This window comes from Triticum aestivum, chromosome 7D (assembly GCF_018294505.1).
Source record: "Triticum aestivum cultivar Chinese Spring chromosome 7D, IWGSC CS RefSeq v2.1, whole genome shotgun sequence".
Lineage (NCBI taxonomy): Eukaryota > Viridiplantae > Streptophyta > Magnoliopsida > Poales > Poaceae > Triticum > Triticum aestivum.
This window is the reverse complement of record NC_057814.1, coordinates 234,350,816-234,364,645: the sequence shown is the minus strand read 5'-3', so window position 1 is coordinate 234,364,645 and position 13,830 is coordinate 234,350,816.

The following is a 13,830-nucleotide window of genomic DNA, read 5'->3' as shown; positions in this document are numbered from 1 at the left end:
CTTTGTCGTCTTCTTTCCCCGTGCGCTGTTCCCCCGACCGCGCCTAAACAGGGGCACGCCCCCGTCGAACCTCTTCGCCGTCGACGGCGGATGGATAAGGATGCCGCACCCGCGCCTCCTCGGGTTCTCCTCCCCACTCGCCCCCTGCCAGATCTCCCCTCCCATCAGATCCACCTCACCTCTCCCCTCTCCTCACGCTCGATCCCGACCTCGGTCACTCGAGCTCGTCGCCGCTGCTCGCCGTCGAGGCGGCCACCGACCCTCCATCACCTCGTAGACGTGCTCAACAGCCCCGCCGTCGTCCCCTACTCCTCCTGCCACCTCGGGCTGGAACTCGAAGCCCCTGCAGCGACCGCGGCGACCTCGTCCCCCTCCTCTGCTCCGTTGTCGCCATCGCCGGAATCCGCGCCGCCCCGAGCACATCGAGTCTTCCCCGGGCCGTCTCTCCAACGGCCGTGAGCCCCTGAACCTCCTCCTCCTCCCCTCCTAGCTCACCGCATCCCGTAGCTCGCTCCCCCGTCGCGCTCACCCTCCCGCCGCCGCGGTCGAGCTCTCCGTCGCGGCCACCGCAAGCGTGGCTCGCGTCCGACCGCGTCGTCGTTCTCAGCACGTCTCCAGGGCCCCAACGCACCTATCCCTGTCCCCGACTGTGCCTCTCCTCGCCGTAGCCGCCCATGCCCGAGCTCCGGCATCCGCCTCGGTGCTCGCCGCCGTCAGCTTCGGCGAACTCCGGCGACGCCACCGGTCCTAGTAGACGCGGCATCGACTCCCCGTTCGAACGCAACAGCCCGCGTCAATTTTGGTGGCCTGTAGCCAAATCCCACGGCCTCCCGTGCGGCGCCGCCGCGTTTGTGGCCGCCGGCGGCTAAACGCCGACGCCGCTGACGTGGCTGGCCCTGGGGCCATCCCTGGGTCGCTGCAGGTGGGTCCCGTGGGCCCTGTTGACCATGTTGACTTGGTCAACTGCTGACTGGACCGCCCAGTACCACAGACAGACGGGTCCCACCCTTTAATTAGCCAAACCATGTTTTAGAATAATTAATTTAATTAGTTTAACCTAATTACCCAGTGACAGGTGGGCCCAGTAGGTTCGTTGGCTAAATTAGATTAGTTCTTAACACTGTGAACACCCCCACTGTCATTGACAGGTGGGTCCCAGGCGTCAGATTGACCAGTCAAACTGGCTGGTTGACTGTTGATGTCAGGGTGACGTCATGCTGACGCAATAAGCATTTTTCGAATTAAATTAAATATGTTATTTCTAGAAATTGATAAAATCTAAAAAAAATCATATCTTTTAATTCGTAACTCGGATGGAAAAACGTTGTATATGAAAGTTGCTCAGAACGACGAGACGAATCCGGATACGCAGCCCGTTCATCCGCCACACATCCCTAGCATAGCAAACTCGTAACTTTTCCCCTCCGATTCATCTGTCCGAAAACGTGAAACACCGGGGATATTTTCCCAGATTGTTTCCCCCTTCGCCGATATCACCTTCCACCGCGTTAGGGCATACCTAGCATCGTGTATTGCCATGTTATGTTTTGTAATGCTTTGTTTGCTCCGTATTTACTGTTTCTTCCCCCACTTCTTCTCCGGTAGACCCCGAGACCGGCGCTGACGCCACTGAGTACGACTACGTCACCGACGACCTTTCTTCCTGTACAACAAAGCTTCCAGGCAAGCCCCCCCTGATCACCAGATATCACCTATTCTTCTCTATACTGCTTGCATTAGAGTAGTGTAGCATGTTACTGCTTTCGGTTAATCCTATACTGATGCATAGCCTGTCATTGATGCTACAGTTGTTACCCTTACCTGCTATCCTACTGCTTAGTATAGGATGCTAGTGTTCCATCAGTGGCCCTACACTCTTGTCCGTCTGCCATGCTATACTACTGGGCCGTGATCACTTCGGGAGGTGATCACGGGTATATACTTTATACTTTAAATACATGACACATGTGGTGACTAAAGTCGGGTCGGCTCGTTGAGTACCCGCAAGTGATTCTGATGACGGGGCTGAAAGGACAGGTGGCTCCACCCCGGTAGAGGTGGGCCTGGGTTCCTGACGGCCCCCGACTGTTACTTTGTGGCGGAGCGACAGGGCAGGTTGAGACCACCCAGGAGAGAGGTGGGCCTGGCCCTGGTGGGCGTTCGCGGATACTTAACACGCTTAACGAGTTCTGGGTATTTGATCTGAGTCTGGCAATTTGGTCTATACGCACTAACCATCTACGCGGGAGTAGTTATGGGTATCCCGGCGTCGTGGTATCAGCCGAAGCCTTCGTGACGTCAGCGACTGAGTGGCGCGCGCCGGATTGGACTGGAACGCCACTAGGCTAGGTCTGCTTCCGGCCGCGTACGCAACGTGCAGGTGTGCATAGGGCGATGGGCCCAGACCCCTGCGCGCATAGGGTTAGACCGGCGTGCTGACCTCTCTATTGTGCTTAGGTGGGGCTGCGACGTGTTGATCTTCCGAGGTCGGGCATGACCCAGAAAAGTGTGTCCGGCCAAATGGGATCGAGCGTGTTGGGTTATGTGGTGCACCCCTGCAGGGAAGTTTATCTATTCGAATAGCCGTGTCCCTCGGTAAAAGGACGACCCGGAGTTGTACCTTGACCTTATGACAACTAGAACCGGATACTGAATAAAATACACCCTTCCAAGTGCCAGATACAACCCGGTGATCGCTCTCTAACAGGGCGACGAGGAGGGGATCGCCGGATAGGATTATGCTATGCGATGCTACTTGGAGGACTTCAATCTACTCTCTTCTACATGCTGCAAGATGGAGGCTGCCAGAAGCGTAGTCTTCGACAGGATAAGCTATCCCCCTCTTACTCTGGCATTCTGCAGTTCAGTCCACTGATATGGCCCCTTACACATATACTCATGCATATGTAGTGTAGCTCCTTGCTTGCGAGTACTTTGGATGAGTACTCACGGTTGCTTTTCTCCCTCTTTTCCCCTTTCTATACCTGGTTGTCGCAACCAGATGCTGGAGTCCAGGAGCTAGAGATCCCGAGGATGATTCTACATGGAGTTCGGCTTCGAGGAGTAGTTAGGAGGTCCCAGGCAGGAGGCCTTGCCTTTTCGATCGTTGCTACTTTTGTGCTAGCCTTCTTAAGGCAAACTTGTTTAACTTATGTCTGTACTCAGATATTGTTGCTTCCGCTGACTCGTCTATGATCGAGCACTTGTATTCGAGCCCTCGAGGCCCCTGGCTTGTATTATGATGCTTGTATGACTTACTTATGTTGTAGAGTTGTGTTGTGATATCTTCCCGTGAGTCCCTGATCTTGATCGTACACATTTGCGTGCATGATTAGTGTACGGTCAAATCGGGGGCGTCACAAGTTGGTATCAGAGCCGACTGACTGTAGGAATCCCCCTTTCCAACTCCTTGGCCGAAGTTGAGTCTAGTCAGTGAAAACTGTTTTACTAACATGGCTGTGTGGCTTACGGGCCCACGTCGCCATTGGGTGGTAGTAGGATCTTTTATTCCTCAACCTATACTCTGGGACTCTGACATCTCTTCTATTCGGGTTAAATGAATTTTGCTAAATCTAACATTAGGATCTCGTTATCACTTTCACCCGGAGAGCCCCTTATTACTGATGATCGTCTGCTGCACGTGAAGACCCTGAAGATACTCTCCGCTGATAACCCGAGAACTTGTGTTCATCGCTTTTGCAATTCCCTTTCATCGATAAACTCCTATGGATAACCACGTATACTCGCCACTCATACAATGTTTCCCAGTTGATCTTGTTATTACAAGATACCCCGAAATTCTCTCTGTTGTTCCGAGAATCCTTTGAGCTTACTGCCTTGCTGTTCTTTGTCACCTGAATACCCCTACGGATAATTCTCGCACTTACCGAGTATCCGGTCATCCCCAGTTGATTCAAGTATTCCACAATAGTCTTCAAAATACTATTCGATCTTCCGAAAATCCTCAGGAGCCTATTGCTCTTGAAATTCTTGTTTGCTTGCATTATGGTTAATCCCATAATTCTCGTAATCTTATTGGCATCTCTTGTCATTATCATTTTGAGTCCGTTGATTCAATTTGTTGCGAATGCTCGCAATCCTCAATCATATCCTAGAATTCATTCTTCCGGCTCAGACGTCATTTTAAACGTGAGCTGGATCTCGACCTATCAAATTGCCATCGATTGTACCCCTAAGCCTACTCAACTTATCCATCCTTGATCAGAGCGTTGCTTCTGACCCCTTGTCTTGGAATTCATAATTCCTTTGCAATTAAGCTTTGAGTTAGTCAGTTGTTTCTATAATCCGATGCACTTGCATTCCTTCTTCCTTTGATAGAGTACCGATACTCACATCAGCTCCGTTATAAACCACCGGACCTCTTGTTGGATTATTATCCGACAGTGTCCTTCGTATTCAAATAACCTTGTGATTTCCACGGATATATGATGCCTTTGGTAAATTGTATCCTCTGCTTTGTGAACCATGCTCTACATTCGAGCTTGTGTTAATTACTCCAAAAAAATATTGTGGTATATGTTCCTAAGATGCCTCGATGGGTTGAACCAATGCCTTACCTAATCTATGTGAGCCCGAAAGATTTCACGGTCCATACTCATCTGGTATTTCACCAGGTAAAACTTGCAACACTAATGCCTTTATCGAATGCGAGAAGTGAATGAAAGGTTATGCATTGGAGAAGTAGGAGTCGACCTTGAACTTTATGTTCATGCCCATGGACACGATGTAGGTCCTATCTTATAAGCTTCTTGTAATAATAACTATTTCCTTGATATGATATCGTCTAGTATCTGTGTATTGATCCTTTTGCAATCGTGGTTCCGACCATGTTCTCCTTTAAATACCATTTCTCGTACAAGTTTAAGCACTTGTCTTCTGCAGGGCAATACCCTAGTCCAACCTTTACCTTGATCTGTCGTCGAGTATTACCCCCTGGTATCTCGAGATTATCATGGAACTGCATAACTTCTTATGAGTTCTCCATCAAGTATTACATTCTCATTGATTCCAATTTTTCACGGGCTCCGAGTTGTTAGAACCCCTCAAGGACACCGATAAGTGAATCAATTCCACACTCCGATTCAATAACTCTAAGTAATTTTCGTTGCTTATGAGTTTAATAATCATTTAAGTCATTCCTAGCCTGATTGGCTATATCCTTAGCGTGCTAAATTTTAACTGTGCTACCTGGTCCTTAACCGTGGAGCACAACTTTCGATGATGAGCTAAGCTTATGCTGATCTTCCTCATCTTATCGTTTCACCTCCAACAACAAGCTTGGTTTGGAGTTTGTGTCGTACCCTTGGTTCCAATAACTTTTCGCTTCACCATTCCTTTGACTTGATGTCATTGCCGATCGATTACATCTTCAAGAAACCTCTCGACAAGTGTGTCGTGATCATCGTCAACATTTTAACTTCTTCCAAGATATCAATTGAATTCATGATGAGAAATTCCATGCTTGTCCCTCGATGATCTGTGTTATCATCGACCACATCCATGCCTTCCTTTCAAACACAGACTTGGTCTTGTTTGAATGAACTTTAAGTTCCTTGCTATCCAGCAATTGTTCTTCTTTACCTTGGAACATTAACATCTCTTTTGTCCTCAATGTTGTGAGGATTTCACCACCTCTTAAGAAATCTTGGTATGGTGATACTTCTCACCATCACCATTCCTTCTTGGGTCCTCGTGTTGATTCCAACCGGGGTACCCACAAGTGGACGGTGTTGTTTGGATTCTGCCCTTCTAGCAACCCTATTCCTTTGAAGTTAATGGTCGGACGTTCATTCTTAGACTATTGATTATTGAATCACCATTCCGACGTTGGTCGTGCAACCCAGCCCATATTTCGGGTGCACCTTTCAACCAATGTTTATTGTGTATGTTTTCCTCGAGCATACATCATTATATCATTCACACTGACTAATGTTATCTCCTTGTTCACATAACTGTGGAAACCCATCTTTTGGAAGTCTCGATGAATTGATGCTGAGTTCATCAGCTACCACCTTTTTCCCTTCATTGGTTTAATGATGAGCTTTTGTTTCGGAACCCGCTTTCGTAGTAATTTCCCGAGAATCTTACTATGTCGTCCCATCAATTTGTGTTGCACTTTTCTTCTCAGACATCCTGAGTCTGAGGTATCCTGACACCAATCAGATCTGAATCTCGGTCAGATATGATGGTTGGAACATATTTCCAAGAGTTGTAACATTGGTCTATTTATGACCCGGTAAGGTGATGTCATGCCTAACACACCTAGCCAGAGGACCTATTGTTATAAGTTTTCCTTTTTAGCAAGGAGCTATTCTTCCATGAGGAAATTGTAAGACTTATTCTATAAGTTGTTCCTGATGGATCCTTTTTGTTTCCAAATTCTGATCTTCACCTGTTGACCATGTCAATGCTATCTCGAAGCATGTCTATGGTACTCCAATTTTCAACAGGAACATTTGAAGCCCAATGCTAAATGGTTCCTGCTCAATTATCCAAACACCGTTGTATGGGTAATGTCATGAAAATTCTCTCCCGTACCTAAAAGAGTTTTCTACATTATATCCTGTCATGGATATCATGCTCTGCTTGCCCTTGGGAAGGATATACCCTTGAAATATGTGTTTAAACACATTTTCCTTTCCATTGTTCTGTTTAATCTGATAATCATATTTTCCTTTCCATTGTTTGGTTTAACCTTTCTGGTGATCTATATGATCTAAGCAGTAGTATTCTCCTGCTTATGTAAACACCTCGGTGTACAATTCTGTCAGTAAGACCCTGTTACTATTGTCGATGACATTCCGGTAACCACCGATGGGCGAGAACTTTGCCTATTGGTCCGCCTCGTTCAACGAGCAGGAAAAATGGTTCTCTTCGTCCCTCGCCCTTGGTATCGACGTTGTTGCCGACATAATCGACAGGCTACCCTCTGACATGTCTTGCTATCATGACCGTGCAAGATGTCACTGCTCCTATAAAAAAAACCACATGGTGGGCCCATAACCCACAGTTCCACAGGATCGAAACCTGACTCTTCTATACAACCCTGTTTCTGATGGTTATTCCTCACACTTGGCTCCGTATTTAATTCGCGGGCCACCTTCCTAGTGATCTATTCGGGTATCAGACGCAATACTTATTCTCGTTGCTCTGAACCCCTTTCACCTTCTGGTAGGCATCGAACGCTTGCCTATCGGCTTGAACTTCTTATGGTACCTTCTTTATATTGCTCTAGATATTTTCTTAAATTTCAATTCGAGAGATACTTTCGCCACCTTCCTCGATGTTATCGACCAGATAGTCGACCTTGCGGAGGTCCGTTCTCCCGGAATACCCCTTTATTCTTTCGTAAGCACGATAGAGTTCCCGAAGAAAGGACGCCGAATTCATCATGATGACCTGAAGCAGAGGAATGAAGACATCAACGTAATGGATCGACCTCTTCGAGAAGAGCAACCAAGACCGAGAAGATCCGTTAGAATTTCGCAACCACAACTTTCCTCCTTACACCACCTCCTAAATCTCGGGACGAGATTTCTTGTAGTGGAGGAGAATTGTGACGCCCGGACAATCAAGCTACAGTAATTCTCTGCTAAATATGCCACGTCACTTCGATTACTGTTGCTAATCTCGCGTTAGTTCGAAACCGATTCAAAATTCAAATTCAAAATATGGCAAACAACAAAAGTTTTCAAATGTTAAAACAAAAATGTTCTGAATGTGGCAAATAAATCATATGTAATACTGGTGGAGTAACCACATTTATATAAGATAGTTAAGTGCACTGAAGTAATTAAAACAACAGCTAAAACATTAATTAAATGCCTTTTATAAATTATGAAATATTAAAACATCTTAATTGGGGGTCAAACTTTTTGTGGCAGTGGGTTAAAAGATAATACTAATTTAGGAGTTTCTTTTGTATTTTATTTAAACTAAAATACATTAAAGACTAAAAGAAAACGAAAATAAGAAAAGTAAAACAAAACAAAACTAACAAAAAAATAAAAAGGAAAGGAACCCCCCACTGGGCCAACCGGCCCAGCTGGCAGCCAGCCCAGCCGACTGACCACCGTCGCAGGCCCACTCCCCGCCCCTCTTTGTCGTCTTCTTTCCCCGTGCGCTGTTCCCCCGACCGCGCCTAAACAGGGGCACGCCCCCGTCGAACCTCTTCGCCGTCGACGGCGGATGGATAAGGATGCCGCACCCGCGCCTCCTCGGGTTCTCCTCCCCACTCGCCCCCTGCCAGATCTCCCCTCCCATCAGATCCACCTCACCTCTCCCCTCTCCTCACGCTCGATCCCGACCTCGGTCACTCGAGCTCGTCGCCGCTGCTCGCCGTCGACGCGGCCACCGACCCTCCATCACCTCGTAGACGTGCTCAATAGCCCCGCCGTCGTCCCCTACTCCTCCTGCCACCTCGGGCTGGAACTCGAAGCCCCTGCAGCGACCGCGGCGACCTCGTCCCCCTCCTCTGCTCCGTTGTCGCCATCGCCGGAATCCGCGCCGCCCCGAGCACATCGAGTCTTCCCCGGGCCGTCTCTGCAACGGCCCTGAGCCCCTGAACCTCCTCCTCCTCCCCTCCTAGCTCACCGCATCCCGTAGCTCGCTCCCCTGTCGCGCTCACCCTCCCGCCGCCGCGGTCGAGCTCTCCGTCGCGGCCACCGCAAGCGTGGCTCGCGTCCGACCACGTCGTCGTTCTCAGCACGTCTCCAGGGCCCCAACGCACCTATCCCTGTCCCCGGCTGTGCCTCTCCTCGCCGTAGCCGCCCATGCCCGAGCTCCGGCATCCGCCTCGGTGCTCGCCGCCGTCAGCTTCGGCGAACTCCGGCGACGCCACCGGTCCTAGTAGACGCGGCATCGACTCCCCGTTCGAACGCAACAGCCCGCGTCAATTTTGGTGGCCTGTAGCCAAATCCCACGGCCTCCCGTGCGCCGCCGCCGCGTTTGTGGCCGCCGGCGGCTAAACGCCGACGCCGCTGACGTGGCTGGCCCTGGGGCCATCCCTGGGTCGCTGCAGGTGGGTCCCGTGGGCCCTGTTGACCATGTTGACTTGGTCAACTGCTGACTGGACCGCCCAGTACCACAGACAGACGGGTCCCACCCTTTAATTAGCCAAACCACGTTTTAGAATAATTAATTTAATTAGTTTAACCTAATTACCCAGTGACAGGTGGGCCCAGTAGGTTCGTTGGCTAAATTAGATTAGTTCTTAACACTATGAACCCCCCACTGTCATTGACAGGTGGGTCCCAGGCGTCAGATTGACCAGTCAAACTGGCTGGTTGACTGTTGATGTCAGGGTGACATCATGCTGACGCAATAAGCATTTTTCGAATTAAATTAAATATGTTATTTCTAGAAATTGATAAAATCTAAAAAAAATCATATCTTTTAATTCGTAACTCGGATGGAAAAACGTTGTATATGAAAGTTGCTCAGAACAACGAGACGAATCCGGATACGCAGCCCATTCATCCGCCACACATCCCTAGCATAGCAAACTCGTAACTTTTCCCCTCCGATTCATCTGTCCGAAAACGTGAAACACCGGGGATATTTTCCCGGATGTTTCCCCCTTCGCCGATATCACCTTCCACCGCGTTAGGGCATACCTAGCACCGCGTATTTCCATGTTATGTTTTGTAATGCTTTGTTTGCTCCGTATTTACTGTTTCTTCCCCCACTTCTTCTCCGGTAGACCCCGAGACCGGCGCTGATGCCGCTGAGTACGACTACGTCACCGACGACCTTTCTTCCTGTACAACAGAACTTCCAGGCAAGCCCCCCCCCCCTTGATCACCAGATATCGCCTATTCTTCTCTATACTGCTTGCATTAGAGTAGTGTAGCATGTTACTGCTTTCGGTTAATCCTATACTGATGCATAGCCTGTCATTGATGCTACAGTTGTTACCCTTACCTACTATCCTACTGCTTAGTATAGGATGCTAGTGTTCCATCAGTGGCCCTACACTCTTGTCCGTCTGCCATGCTATACTACTGGGCCGTGATCACTTCGGGAGGTGATCACGGGTATATACTTTATACTTTAAATACATGACACATGTGGTGACTAAAGTCGGGTCGGCTCGTTGAGTACCCGCAAGTGATTATGATGAGGGGGCTGAAAGGACAGGTGGCTCCACCCCGGTAGAGGTGGGCCTGGGTTCCTGACGGCCCCCGACTGTTACTTTGTGGCGGAGCGACAGGGCAGGTTGAGACCACCCAGGAGAGAGGTGGGCCTGGCCCTGGTGGGCGTTCGCGGATACTTAACACGCTTAACGAGTTCTGGGTATTTGATCTGAGTCTGGCAATTTGGTCTATACGCACTAACCATCTACGCGGGAGTAGTTATGGGTATCCCGGCGTCGTGGTATCAACCGAAGCCTTCATGACGTCAGCGACTTAGTGGCGCGCGCCGGATTGGACTGGAACGCCACTAGGCTAGGTCTGCTTCCGGCCGCGTACGCAACGTGCAGGTGTGCATAGGGCGATGGGCCCAGACCCCTGCGCGCATAGGGTTAGACCGGCGTGCTGACCTCTCTGTTGTGCTTAGGTGGGGCTGCGACGTGTTGATCTTCCGAGGTCGGGCATGACCCAGAAAAGTGTGTCCGGCCAAATGGGATCGAGCGTGTTGGGTTATGTGGTGCACCCCTGCAGGGAAGTTTATCTATTCGAATAGCCGTGTCCCTCGGTAAAAGGACGACCCGGAGTTGTACCTTGACCTTATGACAACTAGAACCGGATACTGAATAAAATACACCCTTCCAAGTGCTAGATACAACCCGGTGATCGCTCTCTAACAGGGCGACGAGGAGGGGATCGCCGGATAGGATTATGCTATGCGATGCTACTTGGAGGACTTCAATCTACTCTCTTCTACATGCTGCAAGATGGAGGCTGCGAGAAGCGTAGTCTTCGACATGATTAGCTATCCCCCTCTTACTCTGGCATTCTGCAGTTCAGTCCACTGATATGGCCCCTTACACATATACTCATGCATATGTAGTGTAGCTCCTTGCTTGCGAGTACTTTGGATGAGTACTCACGGTTGCTTTTCTCCCTCTTTTCCCCTTTCTATACCTGGTTGTCGCAACCAGATGCTGGAGTCCAGGAGCTAGAGATCCCGAGGATGATTCTACATGGAGTTCGGCTTCGAGGAGTAGTTAGGAGGTCCCAGGCAGGAGGCCTTGCCTTTTCGATCGTTGCTACTTTTGTGCTAGCCTTCTTAAGGCAAACTTGTTTAACTTATGTCTGTACTCAGATATTGTTGCTTCCGCTGACTCGTCTATGATCGAGCACTTGTATTCGAGCCCTCGAGGCCCCTGGCTTGTATTATGATGCTTGTATGACTTACTTATGTTGTAGAGTTGTGTTGTGATATCTTCCCGTGAGTCCCTGATCTTGATCGTACACATTTGCGTGCATGATTAGTGTACGGTCAAATCGGGGGCGTCACAAGTTGGTATCAGAGCCGACTGCCTGTAGGAATCCCCCTTTCCAACTCCTTGGCCGAAGTTGAGTCTAGTCAGTGAAAACTGTTTTACTAACATGGCTGTGTGGCTTACGGGCCCACGTCGCCATTGGGTGGTAGTAGGATCTTTTATTCCTCAACCTATACTCTGGGACTCTGACATCTCTTCTATTCGGGTTAAATGAATTTTGCTAAATCTAACATTAGGATCTCGTTATCACTTTCACACGGAGAGCCCCTTATTACTGATGATCGTCTGCTGCACGTGAAGACCCTGAAGATACTCTCCGCTGATAACCCGAGAACTTGTGTTCATCGCTTTTGCAATTCCCTTTCATCGATAAACTCCTATGGATAACCACGTATACTCGCCACTCATACAATGTTTCCCAGTTGATCTTGTTATTACAAGATACCCCGAAATTCTCTCTGTTGTTCCGAGAATCCTTTGAGCTTACTGCCTTGCTGTTCTTTGTCACCTGAATACCCCTACGGATAATTCTCGCACTTACCGAGTATCCGGTCATCCCCAGTTGATTCAAGTATTCCACAATAGTCTTCAAAATACTATTCGATCTTCCGAAAATCCTCAGGAGCCTATTGCTCTTGAAATTCTTGTTTGCTTGCATTATGGTTAATCCCATAATTCTCGTAATCTTATTGGCATCTCTTGTCATTATCATTTTGAGTCCGTTGATTCAATTTGTTGCGAATGCTCGCAATCCTCAATCATATCCTAGAATTCATTCTTCCGGCTCAGACGTCATTTTAAACATGAGCTGGATCTCGACCTATCAAATTGCCATCGATTGTACCCCTAAGCCTACTCAACTTATCCATCCTTGATCAGAGCGTTGCTTCTGACCCCTTGTCTTGGAATTCATAATTCCTTTGCAATTAAGCTTTGAGTTACTCAGTTGTTTCTATAATCCGATGCACTTGCATTCCTTCTTCCTTTGATAGAGTACCGATACTCACATCAGCTCCGTTATAAACCACCGGACCTCTTGTTGGATTATTATCCGACAGTGTCCTTCGTATTCAAATAACCTTGTGATTTCCACGGATATATAATGCCTTTGGTAAATTGTATCCTCTGCTTTGTGAACCATGCTCTACATTCGAGCTTGTGTTAATTACTCCAAAAAAAAATTGTGGTATATGTTCCTAAGATGCCTCGATGGGTTGAACCAATGCCTTACCTAATCTATGTGAGCCCGAAAGATTTCACGGGCCATACTCATCTGGTATTTCACCAGGTAAAACTTGCAACACTAATGCCTTTATCGAATGCGAGAAGTGAATGAAAGGTTATGCATTGGAGAAGTGGGAGTCGACCTTGAACTTTATGTTCATGCCCATGGACACGATGTAGGTCCTATCTTATAAGCTTCTTGTAATAATAACTATTTCCTTGATATGATATCGTCTAGTATCTGTGTATTGATCCTTTTGCAATTGTGGTTCCGACCATGTTCTCCTTTAAATACCATTTCTCGTACAAGTTTAAGCACTTGTCTTCTGCAGGGCAATACCCTAGTCCAACCTTTACCTTGATCTGTCGTCGAGTATTACCCCCTGGTATCTCGAGATTATCATGGAACTGCATAACTTCTTATGAGTTCTCCATCAAGTATTACATTCTCATTGATTCCAATTTTTCACGGGCTCCGAGTTGTTAGAACCCCTCAAGGACACCGATAAGTGAATCAATTCCACACTCCGATTCAATAACTCTAAGTAATTTTCGTTGCTTATGAGTTTAATAATCATTTAAGTCATTCCTAGCCTGATTGGCTATATCCTTAGCGTGCTAAATTTTAACTGTGCTACCTGGTCCTTAACCGTGGAGCACAACTTTCGATGATGAGCTAAGCTTATGCCGATCTTCCTCATCTTATCGTTTCACCTCCAACAACAAGCTTGGTTTGGAGTTTGTGTCGTACCCTTGGTTCCAATAACTTTTCGCTTCACCATTCCTTTGACTTGATGTCATTGCCGATCGATTACATCTTCAAGAAACCTCTCGACAAGTGTGTCGTGATCATCGTCAACATTTTAACTTCTTCCAAGATATCAATTGAATTCATGATGAGAAATTCCATGCTTGTCCCTCGATGATCTGTGTTATCATCGACCACATCCATGCCTTCCTTTCAAACACAGACTTGGTCTTGTTTGAATGAACTTTAAGTTCCTTGCTATCCAGCAATTGTTCTTCTTTACCTTGGAACATTAACATCTCTTTTGTCCTCAATGTTGTGAGAATTTCACCACCTCTTAAGAAATCTTGGTATGGTGATACTTCTCACCATCACCATTCCTTCTTGGGTC